Raw genomic sequence first — 15,633 nt, 5'->3', positions numbered from 1 at the left:
GGCATCATTTTGTGATTACAGTAAATATTATTATTATTATTATCATTATTATTATTTTATATTATATATTATTATTATTATTATTATTTGTAGTAGTAGTAGTAGTAGTAGTAGTGTAGTAGTAGTAGTAGTATTGTTATTATTGTTATTATTATATATATAATTATTATTTGTTATTATTATTATTATTAGAAAATATTTTTAAACATACATGTACCATAAAAATTCTCTCGTCTCATTAAGAGAGAGAGAGAGAGATAGAGAAGAGTTGTTCTTACTTAAAAGTGAAGTGGAAAGGTTATTCCTTTAAAATACTACCACATATGAGTTTTGTAATTACAGTTATATTATTATTATTATTATTATTATTATTATTATTATTATTATTATTATTATTATTATTATTTGAAAAATATTAATAAACATAATACATACAGCACTATAAAAATTCTCTCATCCCAGTAAGAAAGAAAGAGAAAAGAAAATTATTATTTCCATTATTTAAATTTAATTTACACATAAAAGCTTGAAAAGTTATAAATGACATGAAAAATTAAACAAAACTTAGCAGGTTTTCTTCAGGATTGAAAATTTTGCGTTGGTGTTCGCATGTCTGAGAAATTCTTGTGTATGATAACTAGTCAGGTTCCAATGAAAAGTTCGTGCTATTGTGAATTCACGCAACTCGAATTGCATAAGATTGAGGTATTACGTACTGTACTCTTCTCATCAGCAGGTAGGTGATATAACAAATTTTCAAGAACAAAAAGATATTTTGTTGCTGTTGTTGATTTATGTGCACACAGGTATTCATCTATAAAAAGAATTAATAGATGCAAAGGCACACAGGAATACTTGTGTGGGCACAGTTTAAGGTTAAAAGAAGTCCAGGCAGGTCTAATCGTCATTAATCAGTGGTGGTATGTTTTTGTTGTAAAGCTCGCATCCTACGACACTGGGATCTCTTGGTCGTACGCACATGTATTGATGGGGAAGTTGGGAGATTTCCGCTGGTATGGGGTGATTATTCGTCTTATTTTCCCCCTCTCATTGGTTAGTTGTGGTACTGATTGTTAATATAATAAATCAATTTCTCTCTCTTTTTCTTTTTGTTTCTGTTTTGCATTGGGCAATTTTCTGTGTTCGCTCCTATGTTATCTGTACTTTGTCTTTCCATCTTTCTGTCGTCGTAATAGTAGAATTTGGCGCTGACTGATTTCTAAATTTCTTGCGATAGTTGGGAGAAATTTGGTTTCATTTACTGTATTACACTGGGATTTTCTATCTACGAAATTGAAGGGTTCAAGAAGGCTTAGGTATTGATGGCCTTAATAACTTTTTCTTTTTGGTCTTGCCTGGTGTTAAAAAATGTAGTGATTGAATATGTCACTTTGATTGAACATGTCACCTGAGAAAGAATTTGACGAGCTGCCTCCATCCCAGTGTTTGATATGTATGATATCTTTTGTCACAATATATAATTATGAAGATAACCCAACCTTGAACATCCAGGAGGAGGCCCTGAAGGCCACTTTAGAGCCATGTACCAAGAAGACCTCCATCATCACACAGAGGCCTTTTATACTGCCAGAAAGATGGTGTAGAGGAAGGTTCCATTTTATTTACACAAACTGAATGTAATTTTATCTCATTTTTTCTACCTCCACACCTCATGTTTAACCATGCTATTTTCACTGTGAAAGAGCATATGCATTCAACTGTACAAAATCACTGAAGTGTGGATAGAACCCTTACTGTGCAAATGACTTGACATTGACTGTGAAGCAAATATCAAATTCAATAGAGAAAAATGGTGTACTTACAACTTTTGCTAAGCCAGGCAAACTTGCTCAGTACTTGAGGGATACTGATTGTCTCGTTGTAATGTTTGTGTGCCGATAGGCTCACTGATGTTGAGGAAGTTCTTACAGGGAAATGGGGTAATACTCTCATGAATCACCCTCAGTCTTGTGATCTTGTGATTGAGTGCATGATCTGACTTTTAGTGCCATACAACTGTAGTTAGTTACATTTGTTGGTAGTATACTGTAGGTCTCATGTCTACTACTGAACACAAGAAAAACTTCAATGGAAGCACTGTAATCTTTTTATATTGTTTTTACATAGTAGGTGGGGTAAATGTGTGAGAGAGAGCATGAGATAGAGGGATCATTGAACCACAATATCGTATGGACATCTATACAATACAGTGCACCATTGTTGATGGGTCATCACTAATGTTCCATCAATAGAGAAATAAGTAGCTCTGGTGTAGAAGGTACTGCAGCTCTTAAACAACAATTTTTTGCCCTAGGAAATACTGTACTAGTACAGTACATACATACAATACAGTTATATATAAGTAACTTACCAAGTACGTAATTACATAGCTATTAGTTCACTTACATGGCAGCTTGTATTCAAAATTTTGTGGGTAACACGTAAAACATCTGTGCAGGTGATCAGTTCCACCCACCTGTGGCGATATTAGTAACGACTTTAGCAGATAACCTCAATCTGTTCCTAACATGCTCTGGTAAACACCAAGCTATGGTGGCAGCTTATCCATTATTTTCCAGTAATTTAACAGGATTCATTGGTGTACATATACATCCACTGGGACACATAGTACAGTCATACCCCTACATACGAAAGTCCCTACGCATGTAAACTCCAGGTTGCGAAAGGGTGTATGTACTGTAAAGTCCGAGATTTGCCCAGGCCACCAAGAACAATTTTAAAACTCGTGTACCACCAAAACTCCAGTAGACGCGCTACCATCCTCCCGCTCTCTCATTGGTTCCTGATGCTAGTCACTGCTGTAAGATCCTGCTCTCCTATTGGTCAGCATCTGTCCCATCATGCCTCTGTAAAGGCATTCCTTGACCATTTCATTGCAGCAGCATTATCGTTAACACCTGGAATTCGTTCGTTCACATAGATTTTATGTGTTAACGTAAATTTGTGTTAGTGATTTTTGCTTTCGTTGTACTGTAAGTTACTTATCGTGTGTGTGTGAACTTTAATTACTTACATTATTAGCCATGGGTCCCAAGAATGTTGCTGAAGTGCACGGAAAGAAGAGGATGCTTTCTATGTAGATGAAGATGGAGATAATCAAGAAGAGTTAATGTTTTCCGCCATTTTTTTAATGTGTTTCCTAAAGTTAAGTGTTCATGTTTTCTGCCATTTGACCTCCTCCTCTGTAGCCATTTTCGGCAATTGGGGGGGGGGCCTCACTCGTAAGGTAAGGTTCCACATTTTACTACATATATACGTACATGTACATACCAAGTACTATTTCTCGTACCCTGGTACACTAATACACTTTATTTACAGGTACAGTCGGTTTAGGTTTAGGTATTGAATGGTCCAAATTGTTGTATTTCATTGTTTATTGGTCAATTTAACTTTATTATAAAATTTACTGTGGTGTTTTTGTAGGGCTTGGAATGAATTAGGCAATTTACATGTAAAACGTAGTTCTAGATACAAAAAAATCAGGTTACGAAGGCCGCTTGGGAACGGATTAATTTCGTAACCTGAGGTACTACTGTATTAGTAACTTTCATGAAATTTCAAGATGAGCTTTTTCTTGTTTTGTTGTTATTAAATTGATTCACCAACAGAATTTTGCCTTAAAAGTAAATCCATTAGGCTAATCTTTTGTTTATGCCTGGGCTACTTGCAAGAGCCACCAATAATATGTTTTTGCCCTACAAGTAATACTTGTAAGTTATGCCATTCCTTTAGGCTGAAAGTTTGCATTGTGTTTTTGTTTCCCGGTCCTAGAGTACTTGCAAGCCATCCGTATATAGTTTTGCCTTAAAATTAGATTTTCAAATGATGTTTTCGATGCATAGGCATCTGTAAACCACTGATAATAATTGCCTTAAAGTAATTCTTGAATATTTCCACATTTTATTAGGCTAAAAGCTAGGCAAAACTTTTGCCTTTATTGCATAGCTACCTGTGAGTCACTTGATATAGTTTTGCCATAAGAATAATTTTTTGTATCTTACGCCATTTCTTTAGGCCAAACATTCACATCAAATGGGTTTACAGGGTGTAGGCTACTCCCAAGCCGTCTATAAATAACTGCTGTAAAAGAAATTCTTGAATGTTTTGTCATTCCTTTAGGGCAAAGATTTGCATTTTGTTGGTTTACCGAACCAAGTCTACTTGCTAGCAGTTGGCAAATTATATTGCCTTAACCCTCACACTTCCCTTGCAGAGAATGAAAAGTGTAAGTGCAGAAAGCAGTAAGGAGGAGGAAAAGGGTGCTTAACGGAGGATGACTATTATTCATCCGAGAATTGGTTCCAGTATTTGCTTCGGCAAATAGAGAACAGTACAGTCAACCCCCTTGTATTCGCAGACTAGCATATTCGCAGATTTCTCTGGAATATACACCCCCATTATTCGCAGAAAATTTGCCTTTTTCGCAGTATTTTTCTGAGAAATAACTTACAAATTGCTATTTTTTTTATCAATTTCATCATAAAATGCACTTTTTGTGATAAAACTATTAAAAAACCAAGTATGAAAATTATTAGTGGGTTTTTCTTGAGTTTTAACTAACAAAATAGACAGTTTTAAGCATTTTTATAGGGGGTTTGAACTATTTGCAGATTCTAGCTATTTGGGGGGGGAGGCGGGGGTTCTGGTATACATCCCCGCGAATACGGGGGGAACACTGTAGACCCCCATTCCTTTAGGGCAAAGATTTGCATTTTATGTTTGTTTACCAAACCTAATCTACTTGCTAGCTCAGTCGGTAAATTATATTACCTTTAACACATACACTTTTCTTTAGAAAGAATTGAAAAGTGTAAGGACAGAAGGTAGTAAGGAGAGAAGGGTGCTTAATGGAAGAAGACATTATTGCATCTGAGAATCGGTTCCAGTATTTGCTTCGACAAATAGAGTAAAGTAGAACTTATTCCTCTGACGTCATGTGCTCTTGCCTGCAGTCTCAGTAACAGGAGTAAGCCTGCTTAATCACCTCACGTATCCAGAATGAAATAGTGTTCTTGGAAACTTCTTTTCTGGAATGACCAGTGCTAACAAAAAGTCTACGACATCTAGGTCTTAGATGGCTAGTCCTTTTAAGATAGCATCGCAGGCCTCTGACAGGACACAGCAAAAGCTCCTGTGGGTCGTTGTCTACAAAGGCATTCAGTGATGGAATGGAGAGGCAAATCTGTTGTCATGCACCGAGGGATTCTGGGTCTTATCCACGAATTCCGGGACAAACTCGAAAGCCACAGACCCCCAATCCCGGGTATGTTTTCACATCATAACTCAAGCCATGAAACTCGCCAACTCTTTTCGACAAAGCCAAGGCCAACAGGAAAACTGTCTTTAGCGTCAGATCTCTGTTTGATGAATGACACAAGGGCTCAAATGGGGCTCGAATGAGGCTTCTCAAGAGAAGCGAAACATCTCATGTGGAAGGCTCGAGTTCCCTTGGAGAGAAGGTCTGTTTGAAACCCCTGAACAACAGGGAAATCTTCCAAGATGAAGAGATGTCCCGCCTTTCAAACGTAACACTAAACCTAGTGTTGCTCTGTAACCCCTGATAGCAGAAACAGAGAGACCTTTCTCATCCCCGAGGAAGATAAAAAAATCTATACACTGAACAGAGGCTTTGAGTGGAGAGAAACCCCATCGATGCCACCAATTACAGTAGACTGGCCATTTCCCCTGGTAAACTGCCGAAGAGGAATTCCTGAGGTAACTGGACATACGTCCCGCTGCCTCCTGAGAAAAACCTCTCGCTCGGAGGAGATACATACTTGATAGTCTCCATCCATGAAGAGACATGGATTCTACTGACTGGTGAAACCTTTCAACATGTGGTTGGCAAAGAAGTTGCTGCCATAGGGGAATCTCTCTGGAACCTCTGACAGAAGATACAAAATCCAGGAATCACTCCTGCTTGAGGCCACAGAGGGGCCACCAAAGTCATCCTGAGATTTTGAGACCTCATCACCCTGTTCAGAACTTGACGGATCAGGCAAAATGGTGAGAAGGCGTAAACCTCCAGGTTCTCCCAAGGGTGTTGGAAGGCGTCCTCTGTCAGAGCAGGAGTATCTGGGACCACCAAACAGTAAACTTCCAGCTTCTTGTTGAATCGAGTTGAAAAGGGGTCTAGCATAGGAGGCCTCCCCCAAACCTGAAAAAGCCTGTCCGCCATGACCTGATGCAGAGACCATTCCATGCCCAGGATTTGGTTCCGATGACTCAGTCTGTCGGCTACCACATTCCTCTTGCCTGTAATGTACCTGGCAGAGACCTCCACCCAATTTTCAATCGCTCACTGGTGTAACTCGACTGTCAATGAATGGAGGTGACGAGACACCAGCCACCTGCTTGTTCACATAGGTGACCACCATGGTGTTGTTGGACATTAGAACCAATGAATGACCCTCTACTTCTCTTGAACTCCCTCAGCCCCAGAAAGCTGCCTTCAACTCCAAAATGTTGAGTTGATGTGTTTTAGCTTGTCTTCTGCACTCCAAATGCCTGACGCAATGGAGGTCTCCCAGATGAGCCTCCCCAACCACAGATGGAGGCATCTGAAAAACAGAAGGAAGTCTGGAGTAGGAGAATGCAGAGGGATTCCCACCGAGAGATTCTGATGGTCCAACCACCAATGAAGGTCTTGTTTTTCCTCAGACAGAGGGACTCTATGTAGAGGGGAATCTCCCACAGGGAACCAGAACGTCTTTCAAGTTCCTATTGCAGAGACTGAAGATGGAGACGACCATGAGGGACCAGCTTCCCCGAGACAAAAATCCCCAGAAAAGGATTGTCACTGGTGAGCTGGCTGTTCGGGTTGTGACAGGAACTTGTTTGCCTCTAACCGCAACTTCTCTAACCTCTGGTCCAACGGAAAAAACCCTCGACACTGCTGTATCTATCAACATACCTAGGTAAAGAGCTTTCTTGCTGGGAACCAGATTTAACTTAGCTAGGGTTACCATTATGCCGAGCTCCTGGCAAAACTGAAGATGACAATCTCTGTCCTGAAGCAGTATCTAGGGTTACCATTATGCCGAGCTCTTGGCAAAACTGATGATGACAATCTCTTTCCTGAAGCAGTTTCTCCCTGGAGCTTGCTAATACCAGCCAGTCATCAAGGTACCTTAACAGGCCTATCCCTTGAGCATGAGTCCATGTCGAGACGAGGACAAAGACCTTGTGACCACCTGAGGAGACATGGCCAACCCAAAGTACAGGACCTTGAACTGATAAATTTGCTCTCCCAGAGTGAAGCGAAGAAACTGTCTGGACGAAGGGTGAATAGGGATCTGAAACTCAAGAGTCCACTGAACTCACCACCTTGGACAGTGCTGCATCTCTCCTAGCCAGGAGGTGTTTGGCCCACAAGGTGGCGCTAAGGTGTGCCAGGTATGAAATACCTTAGCACCAGATTATAACAGTTTAGTGAGTGAGGAAGAACTCGCTATACCTCCATCAATCCTATCCAAAGCAATCCTGGCTATCGTGGTGGACCACAAGTCCAGTCAGGAGACCATCTGAAAGATGGAAGCCGCAGTAGTCTCCATAACTAAGGACTTGTGACGAAATGGAAGGACCTTCAGACCTAACCTGTTCCAGAGTTAGACCAGACTTAAGACGGATCACATCTGGGTTAAGGTGATGAGGTATCAAATGAACTACATTAGTGGAGTAGTACTTCCTATGCCGCATGAGAGGAGGAGGAAGAAACTTGGATGATCTACCTAGGATACAGAGAGCTTCTTGGTCTGACACCAAAGCATTCACACGTTGCAAGACGGACTGAGCGTGACCCAACAAGACTCATGAATGAGATCAACAACCTCTGTGAAAGAAGACAAACTCTTGAGTGTCTCCCTCCTCCTGCTCCAGCACAGGTGACTGATGATGCGAAGAAGAAGGCTTGGCAGTATCCTCCTCCTGTAACAAAACTGGTGATGCTTCCCTAGGAAACCTGGCATTCTGGTCATTATTGGATGGAGTGTAAGCTCTAAAACTCGAAGAACCTGAGACCGAAGGTTCTCGAACATCATCATGCAACGACACTTGTACAGGTCCCCACTCAAACAGCGTACAGCCCTCAGTGAAAAAACATTGTACACCATCACATAAAAAATTGTGTACACATATGTCAGGCAAAACACATACAAGTTCGAGAGAGGGGGCATGTACGTGAACATGTGATGAGTCATGTACATGTCCATGAGACACCAACCGAGCACGGTCCCGAGACAGAGAATGTCATCGAAGAGAGTTGCCTGAAGGAGATGGACTCCTAAGGTTAAGGTCTCTTCCAGGAGAATGAGAAACACGTCCGCAGGCCAGGGAAGCCTCACGTTCCCAACCAACAGCCTCTGTCCATGTCAAGCAAAGAATCCTTAGACGAAGCTTGAGCCACCTTCATATCTGCAACCTTTGATCTTTTAATCGGTGCTTTATCATCCTTGCATCGACGAACTGGTTCAGGAATAGATGAAGAGGGGCACCTCCAACATCATCAGCACGTACATGCAGGGATGATTCACGTTCGCATCCAGGAACAGATGAAGAGAGGTTACCTCTGATATCATCAGCATGTACGTGTAAGGAGGATTCACGTCTCCTTATGGAAGATGTAGAAACACTTATTGCTCTCAATACTCACACTGTCACGAACATGTATGTGAGAGTGAGAGACATGTCTGTGAAGGGAAGATGATGATGCGTTACTCGTACGTACAGGAGATACACAGCCATGTATCGAAGACGAGAATACCTTCCTTCCACTAGCTCCACTGCCAGCCTCATGAACATGAATGTGTGAGGAAGAAACATGACCTTGTGGGGCAAATGGCGAAGCACTCCTCTCACTTGCACGAACATGGACATGCATGGGAGAGACACGGTCATGTGGGGCAGAAGGCGATGCACTCCTTTCACTCACAGATGAAGAAACCACAGTCTTGACACGGTGGCGAGACAGTGATGAAGAAGGAGTGAAACTCCTCTCTCTAAGAGGTCTCTTACTAGTAGGAGTCAGAGAAGAGACCTTCCGTTTATGACTCTCCTTCTTCATAGATACAGCAGAAATCCTCTCTTGCAAAACAGAGTGCAACCTCTTGAAGATCGCTTGAACCAGTGCCTTGGACGGCTCAGCGAGAGAAGACAATGATGCCACTTACTGGGAGGTGATGAGTGGCGCCACTGCATCTGACGTCATAGGCTGAGAGGATGCTGAGAGTGATGTCACAACATCTCTAAGACCAGCGCTGGTTGATGGCCTCACTGGCGGAGCGATAAGGTGCATCCCAGTGAGCGTTGATAATGACAAAGGGGCTCCACAAGATGGCAGCACGCAAGAACCACTGTAGAGGAGTCCTGGGGGAGGCGGGACTGCTATAGGGGCTGGTGGGGGGTATGCGCCCTCAAGAAATGTGACAACAGCCCATCCGAGGAGGGTGAGCCCCGTATTCCAAGCGATGCCCAAACAGCTGCCATCTTGGATGACTCCGTATCTGAAATTAAAATAATAGATGGTGTAGCCTCCTCCCTCTTGGGCAGAGAGTTAGACCCCGAGGGAGAGGGGGCTACATTAAACATAACAGGGAGAGGAAGAAGTCAAATTGCCCAGCTGAGGAGTAGAAAAACCCCCCCAAGAAGGAAAAGTCGACACTCTGCGATGTTCCCTCTTCTTGTAAAACACTCAACACTGTGACTTAGGCCAGGAACAACATTCTAGGCAAGGATTAGTAATTGTACAATAATTAACATGGCACCCACTGCACATCGTGTGAGGATCTGTGATAACAGCAGCCAGAAACCTTGAGCACGAAAATCCCCGAATGCCCAGGTACATGTGTTGACGAGGCCTTGAAGACTCAGTGGAATCCATAATAAGGAGAACAATCACACACACACACTTAAAAGAAAGAAACATGTGCACAAATCAACCGGCTTGGAAGGAGAGCAACAGCGTAGCGTTTACTCTCCAAGGCGGTTAAGGAAAGACTTGATGTGTCACGGAGTGGGTGCATGGTCCCTGACCAGCTATCACCTTGTACACAGGAGTTGCCAGATCTCACAGATTCCTTGCTTACAATCTTTGATTGTTTTTAACTGGTTACCAGCTAGCACTTTTTAGCTATGACAAAAATCAAAATTGATTAAAAATTTGTAATTTTTTTTTGTGAATAATGCATACATACTGGTACCATCTAACATCAGCCGCCAACTTGTACCCTGAGCAGCCAAAAAGCACCATAAGTGCCCAAGCACCCACGGTTGGTATCTACCATCTGGCTCCAACTCATGCTCTGTGCATCCAAAGGAGCCCCAAAAGTGCCCATAAGTGCCTGAGCACCCAAGAATGCCCATGGGTGGCAACTGGAGCACACAGCCAGGCATGTACAAGCTGACATACCCTTTTTCTCTCCTTCTTCTACCCTTATATTTTTTATCCACTTGCTTCCACGCCTAGTTCCCTTGCATTCTTCATATACTATTGCCAGTCTTGTGTCTGGGTTACAGAAAATTAACCTTGCAAAGTGATTGTTGTGTAGAGAAGGATGTGATTATCCAGGCCGCCAGTTCTCCTAGACCTAAGTCACTGGCTTACTCCCCTACACCTGGGAGAAGTCATATTGAACGTCCAAGGGAGGCTGGTGGGAATACTCTAGGTAATTACCCTCTCGGTCAAACCTGTTGTATATTCCCAGGTATTGACAGACAACCGCTGTAAAGGCATCATCATGGAGGTGTAGTGGAGAAGGTAGCTATTCGACCCCTTGGATATCCTAGACTTATAGTCCCTGTCATACTCCCTTGCACTTGGGAGGAGATATATGGCAGTCCAAGGGAGTCTGAGGGGGTTTGCCCCCATGTAGTTGCCCCTCAGTTAAGCCTGTAATTCAGGCATCGACAGACAGCCACAGAAAGGCCTTTTAATGAAGATGTAGTGTTAAACAGCCATCCAAAGGAGTCTTGATAAAGGGGTAGTGTTTAAATGTGTGGTGTGGGTATCACTTGACAATGGTTGTCTCTTCCTGAGCACCGGTCTCCAACTTGCTACGCTAATGCCTGTATTTGGTGCCATGTGCTTGTTCAGTGGTCCATGGGGTGCCCAGTGGTCCCCTCATGGCACCCAGTGACTGAAGTACTTGCTTCGGCAGTATATGCTAATTGGAATGATACAGAGAAATTAACATGGCCCCTACACAAGGATGACACACAAAGCATGAAGCATTCACAATGTTTGATTGGTGCCCAGTTTTTTCATTAGAATATGCTGTTGTTCTTTCTTGGACAGTAGCTCCTGATGGAACACCTGGCTCCAGCTTTTCAAGTACGTAGTGTGCAGTCAGCACCAGTCCTTATTTGCCAGGCACCTCCTCTCCACTCACAAACTCTTAGTCAGTTCCGCCTTTGCTCTGGATTTAAGATGTTGTTACTGCAATATTTAGTATCACAGCAATTCCTTTGTGGACAAGGAGTTTTTGAGGAGTGACTTTTGTCGGGAAGAGGGAAAGGCATGTGTGTTTAACCTTCCTGTTGAAGATTTTATCTAATTCATGAATTGTCTTGACTGGAACCAGGAACCTTGGCTAAGAAGTTGGAGACAAGAACTCTTTTAGAGAGTCACACTGTCTCGGAACTGTTTTCTCTTCCTTAACTACAGCCTCCATTGTAAGAGCCCCCTTGTGGACTTAGCCTCAATTCTTGGATTTTTCAAGCTTTTTGTCCTCTGGAAAAATCTGTCAAGGAAGATGGAGACTTTTTTGCAATGAACTGCAGGCTTTTAGCATCCAATTTTGAGTAGGCCCTTCTACTCAGCTCCTGACGATGAACACCCAGCATCCGCTCTTGAGTTTTTGTCTTTTCTCAGTTTAAAGGTTTCTGGATGGCCTGTGGATGATTATGCCATACAACAGGATTTCGTGGTCTGTATGAGGTGTCAATAAGTCAACAGGATATCCATGTGTCTGCATGCCTTACAAGAGTCTGCAGAGTTGGCAGCTGCTTCACAATGTCTGCAAAGCTACACAATGGTTTGCAAGATTGCTCAGTTTTCTACAGAATGGAGACAAACTGGAAGGCCCGTCTACTGAGACGGTTTCTGAGTTCGGAGACCTGTGCCTTGTGCCTCGACCCCTCTGCAACATTTTAGGTCTTAATAGGAGTCCTCTCCTCTTCATTTGACCTCATTTTTTTTGAACTTGGATTCAGTCTTTTCTTAGAACGACTGCCTTGACGGAAGTACTTTGGTCACAACTGGGGCAGGTAACACAGTCGGACTCAGTCATCTTTATTCATAGCCCTGGATTAAAGTCAGACCTGCATGGTGGCTCTACATACATCGACAAAGAAGGGAACTCCCATCTTCCTCTAAGCCCAGACCTAGTCTTCTGCTTCACACCTTGGATATTGGTTGAGGAATCCACGGGGGAACTGGAAACTTTCTGGGTCGTGCTCCCCGGATGATGGAACCTTCTCACATATGTTGGAGAGCTGTAATCATTTCTCTGAGAGCTTCAGTGCTTCTTGACCTTAGTTTACACTTGGACTGAAAGTTTTTTTTTCTCTCTCATTTTCTCTCCAAGCAAGAGAACCTCTACCGTGAACAGAACGGATTCGTTTTCAGTTAAAGTCATCTGAAGTTCTTGTGGATGAACTGAGAGCAGATGCTTCCCTTACATCCCCTGGTCCTGGGGAAACTGTGATCATCCATGGGGCAGATCGACTATGATCCTATTTGCTACCTCAAGGAGCCTGTGAAGCTTCAGGGAGCTCATCAGTACAAGATTTTTTCTGTTAGACGAACTGCATAAACTATTGCGGTTGCAGATGTCATTCTTCTAGCCCTGTCTACCAGACTAAGTGGACCATTTTCGAAGCTGGGGTTGCAGTCTCTATTACTCTTCTTGGAGACATCTATGGCCCATTTTTGGATACCCCATCTGTACCTAAGGTGATCTACATCTTTTGTACTCCATCAGTAAAGGGTATCGATGTGCTCTTAACTAAGTTTTAAGCACAGGAGCCTAGCTTTTGATGACCTTATCTTGTCTTTGACACATCCAAGCAAGGAAGGAATCTGGTCTTCTGGAACCTGGATGTATTCTGAATGACCGACGAATCCCTTGTTTGATCCCGTGTTCTTCTTCTCTGCAACCTCACATGGAAGTCACCCTTTCGAGTGGCTGCTGGTTTCAACTAGGATGCACTAGTGAGAACCAAGTCAACGATTATAGAAGGTATTTTGACAGGGATACATTTTTTTCCTCTTTTACCTTGGGAGTTTTAGTCATAAAGAGGATCCATTCAAGCGCTTGATACATCCTTTCTCCTTTAGGAAGTTAACAGACATCACTGACTGAAGAAGAGAGAACCTTTTGTCCAGCTACACCTTTTGGGTTTTTACCTTAACAGGCTTATTTGTCCTTTACATACTTCCATTTCACATAGTCCTACTGTACAAATTTATTCATCGTCCCCGCGTCTCTACTTCCATTCCACTAAGTCCTACTGAAAGTATGTTCACCCTCCATGTTTCGCATTCTTATCAAGTGATCCCGATCATCTAGCTCACCCTGTCACCTGTTCACCTGTTCAGCTGTAAAGCTTCCAGAGCCACAAGCTTCTACCTCACTTGGCACCACCTCTCGTTTTGGTGCCGAGTACAGCCTGGCACCAGCTCTTGCTCCAAGCACCCCTCTAGCTCCCATGAGCACCCACCAGGACCCAATCTCCCAGCTTGACTGGTGCCAGCACTTCTGGCACCAGCTACAACCTGACACCAGATTATTCTCCAAGCGTTCACAGCTCTCTCCAGCTTTGCAGGAAAATAGAGTTATCTCTGTCCTTTTGAAGTTTTCAGAGAACCATCCTCTACATATGGTGATATGGCAAAATCCATTTCATCCACTGACTAGAACATTTTGTCTCATGGACTTTTAACTTGGGAAATACATACTCAGAATTAGGAGTGCAGTTTGCAAAGCTAAGGACGTCAGAGTAGTCTCTACCTCTTTAGCTTGTATACATTTTGTGCCTTGTACTTCCATTCTGCTTTTGAACAACTGGGAATGTAATCTTTCTGCATTTCTCACTAGTTTTAATGGAAGTTAAAACAGTGTTGAATCTGCCAGTGCCTTGAGACCAGTTTTAGTGACTGGCATGGTATTGCAGAAGGAAGCTTAGGATTGTTTTTTCCTACTGTCTCTTCACCTTATACTTAATAAGGTGTCGAGTTTTTTGTGGAGCCAGGGGGTACAGTGTACCTGAAGCACCCATCACTCTCAGTGGATGGGTTGTGGTTTTATCTCAGTGTAGGTGACAATGTTGTCTGGTTGTTTTTATTTTGGAGCTGCGGCCAGGGCAAGGGCATGCACCTATCATGCTTTGCTAGCCATCAGAGCACTTCCTTCGCTGCAAAGTTCCCACTAAGTAGAAAGCGATCCATGGTTTTACTGCCACGCCACAACAAGTTAAGATGAGCACCAACCAGCATTGGTGTTCAATGCTAGCAGTTTTTCTATTTCAAATTCATTACATATCTTAATGTTTTGGAGTAGAATATGTACATATGTCCAAGTTTCCCATCGCTTTTCAATGTGGGAATCAGCTATGTAATTACTTGGTAAGTTACTTATATAAAAATAAAATTTTCATAAGAATAATAAAATAAAGTTTTATATATACGTACTTACCAAGTAATAACATGATTGGAGCCCACCCTCCACCCTGCTGATGGACATAAGGCATGATCAGATTGAGGTTATATGCTAAAGTCGTTACTAATATTCCCGCTAGTGGGCAGAACTGGTCACCTACACATATGAAGTGTTACCCATGAAATCTTGAATTTAAGCTGCCGTGTAAGTGAAGTAATAGCTATGTAATTAAGTACTTGGTAAGTACAGTATATATAAAACTTTATTATAAAAAGTCCTGTTTACCACACTTTTGATAAGTATATATAAAACTATTTTATTATAAAATCCTTGTTTACCACAATTTTTAGGGATCACTGCTGTAGTAGAACAGTACGTACTTTTTTGTAATTTCATACTTTGGATATCATGACATTATCTTGGGTAATATAATTTGCTTCCTAAAGCACTATGCTTACAGGTGTACTTCAGCCAGAATATATTTATTGGAATTGTTCTTTTGCTTCAGCACAGTATTTTTCCTAATTCAGTGGATTCTACTGATTTTATTTGGAGATAGCCTAGCACTGACTAAGCTTAGAAATATTCCCTTATCCACATATTGCAACTGTCTATACCTCCTTTGGATCTATTAGTGCAATTAAGAGAAAAACTGTTTCACAAAATACTGTGATGAAATATAAGGTGAAAAGATATTCCCTCTCTCTCTCTTTTCTGTGACAAATGCATTTATTTTTGGAGCATTTTTACCCTTCTCATCAAAATATGTGTACTGTCCCCAGATAATGTGCTGTGTTGACAGTGTTGCATTCAAGCTACATATGCTTAGTCCTTTGAAAAAGAACATTTCTTCACAACTGTGTAGTACATATTTATTTATATCCATGATCTACCAAAGGAGATTTTTTGTATATTAAAAAATAAACCTTAATGAAACCCAATGGGATCAGTAGTGCTG

The 15,633-nt window shown here is 42.0% G+C and overlaps 1 protein-coding gene and 1 pseudogene across 3 annotated transcripts in view; both read left to right on the top strand.

Annotated features, from left to right (window-relative positions):
* LOC135202574 (stomatin-like protein 1) overlaps positions 1-15,633 on the top strand; it is a 453,302-nt gene that overhangs the window by 364,851 nt on the left and 72,818 nt on the right. The window lies entirely within an intron of this gene.
* On the top strand, positions 11,161-11,259 carry LOC135202608 (U6 spliceosomal RNA; annotated as a pseudogene).

The sequence above is a fragment of the Macrobrachium nipponense genome, chromosome 30, assembly GCF_015104395.2.
Source record: "Macrobrachium nipponense isolate FS-2020 chromosome 30, ASM1510439v2, whole genome shotgun sequence".
NCBI classification, from domain to species: domain Eukaryota; kingdom Metazoa; phylum Arthropoda; class Malacostraca; order Decapoda; family Palaemonidae; genus Macrobrachium; species Macrobrachium nipponense.
Note: the sequence above shows the minus strand (reverse complement) of the source record. Positions and strands in the feature narration are given on the sequence as shown.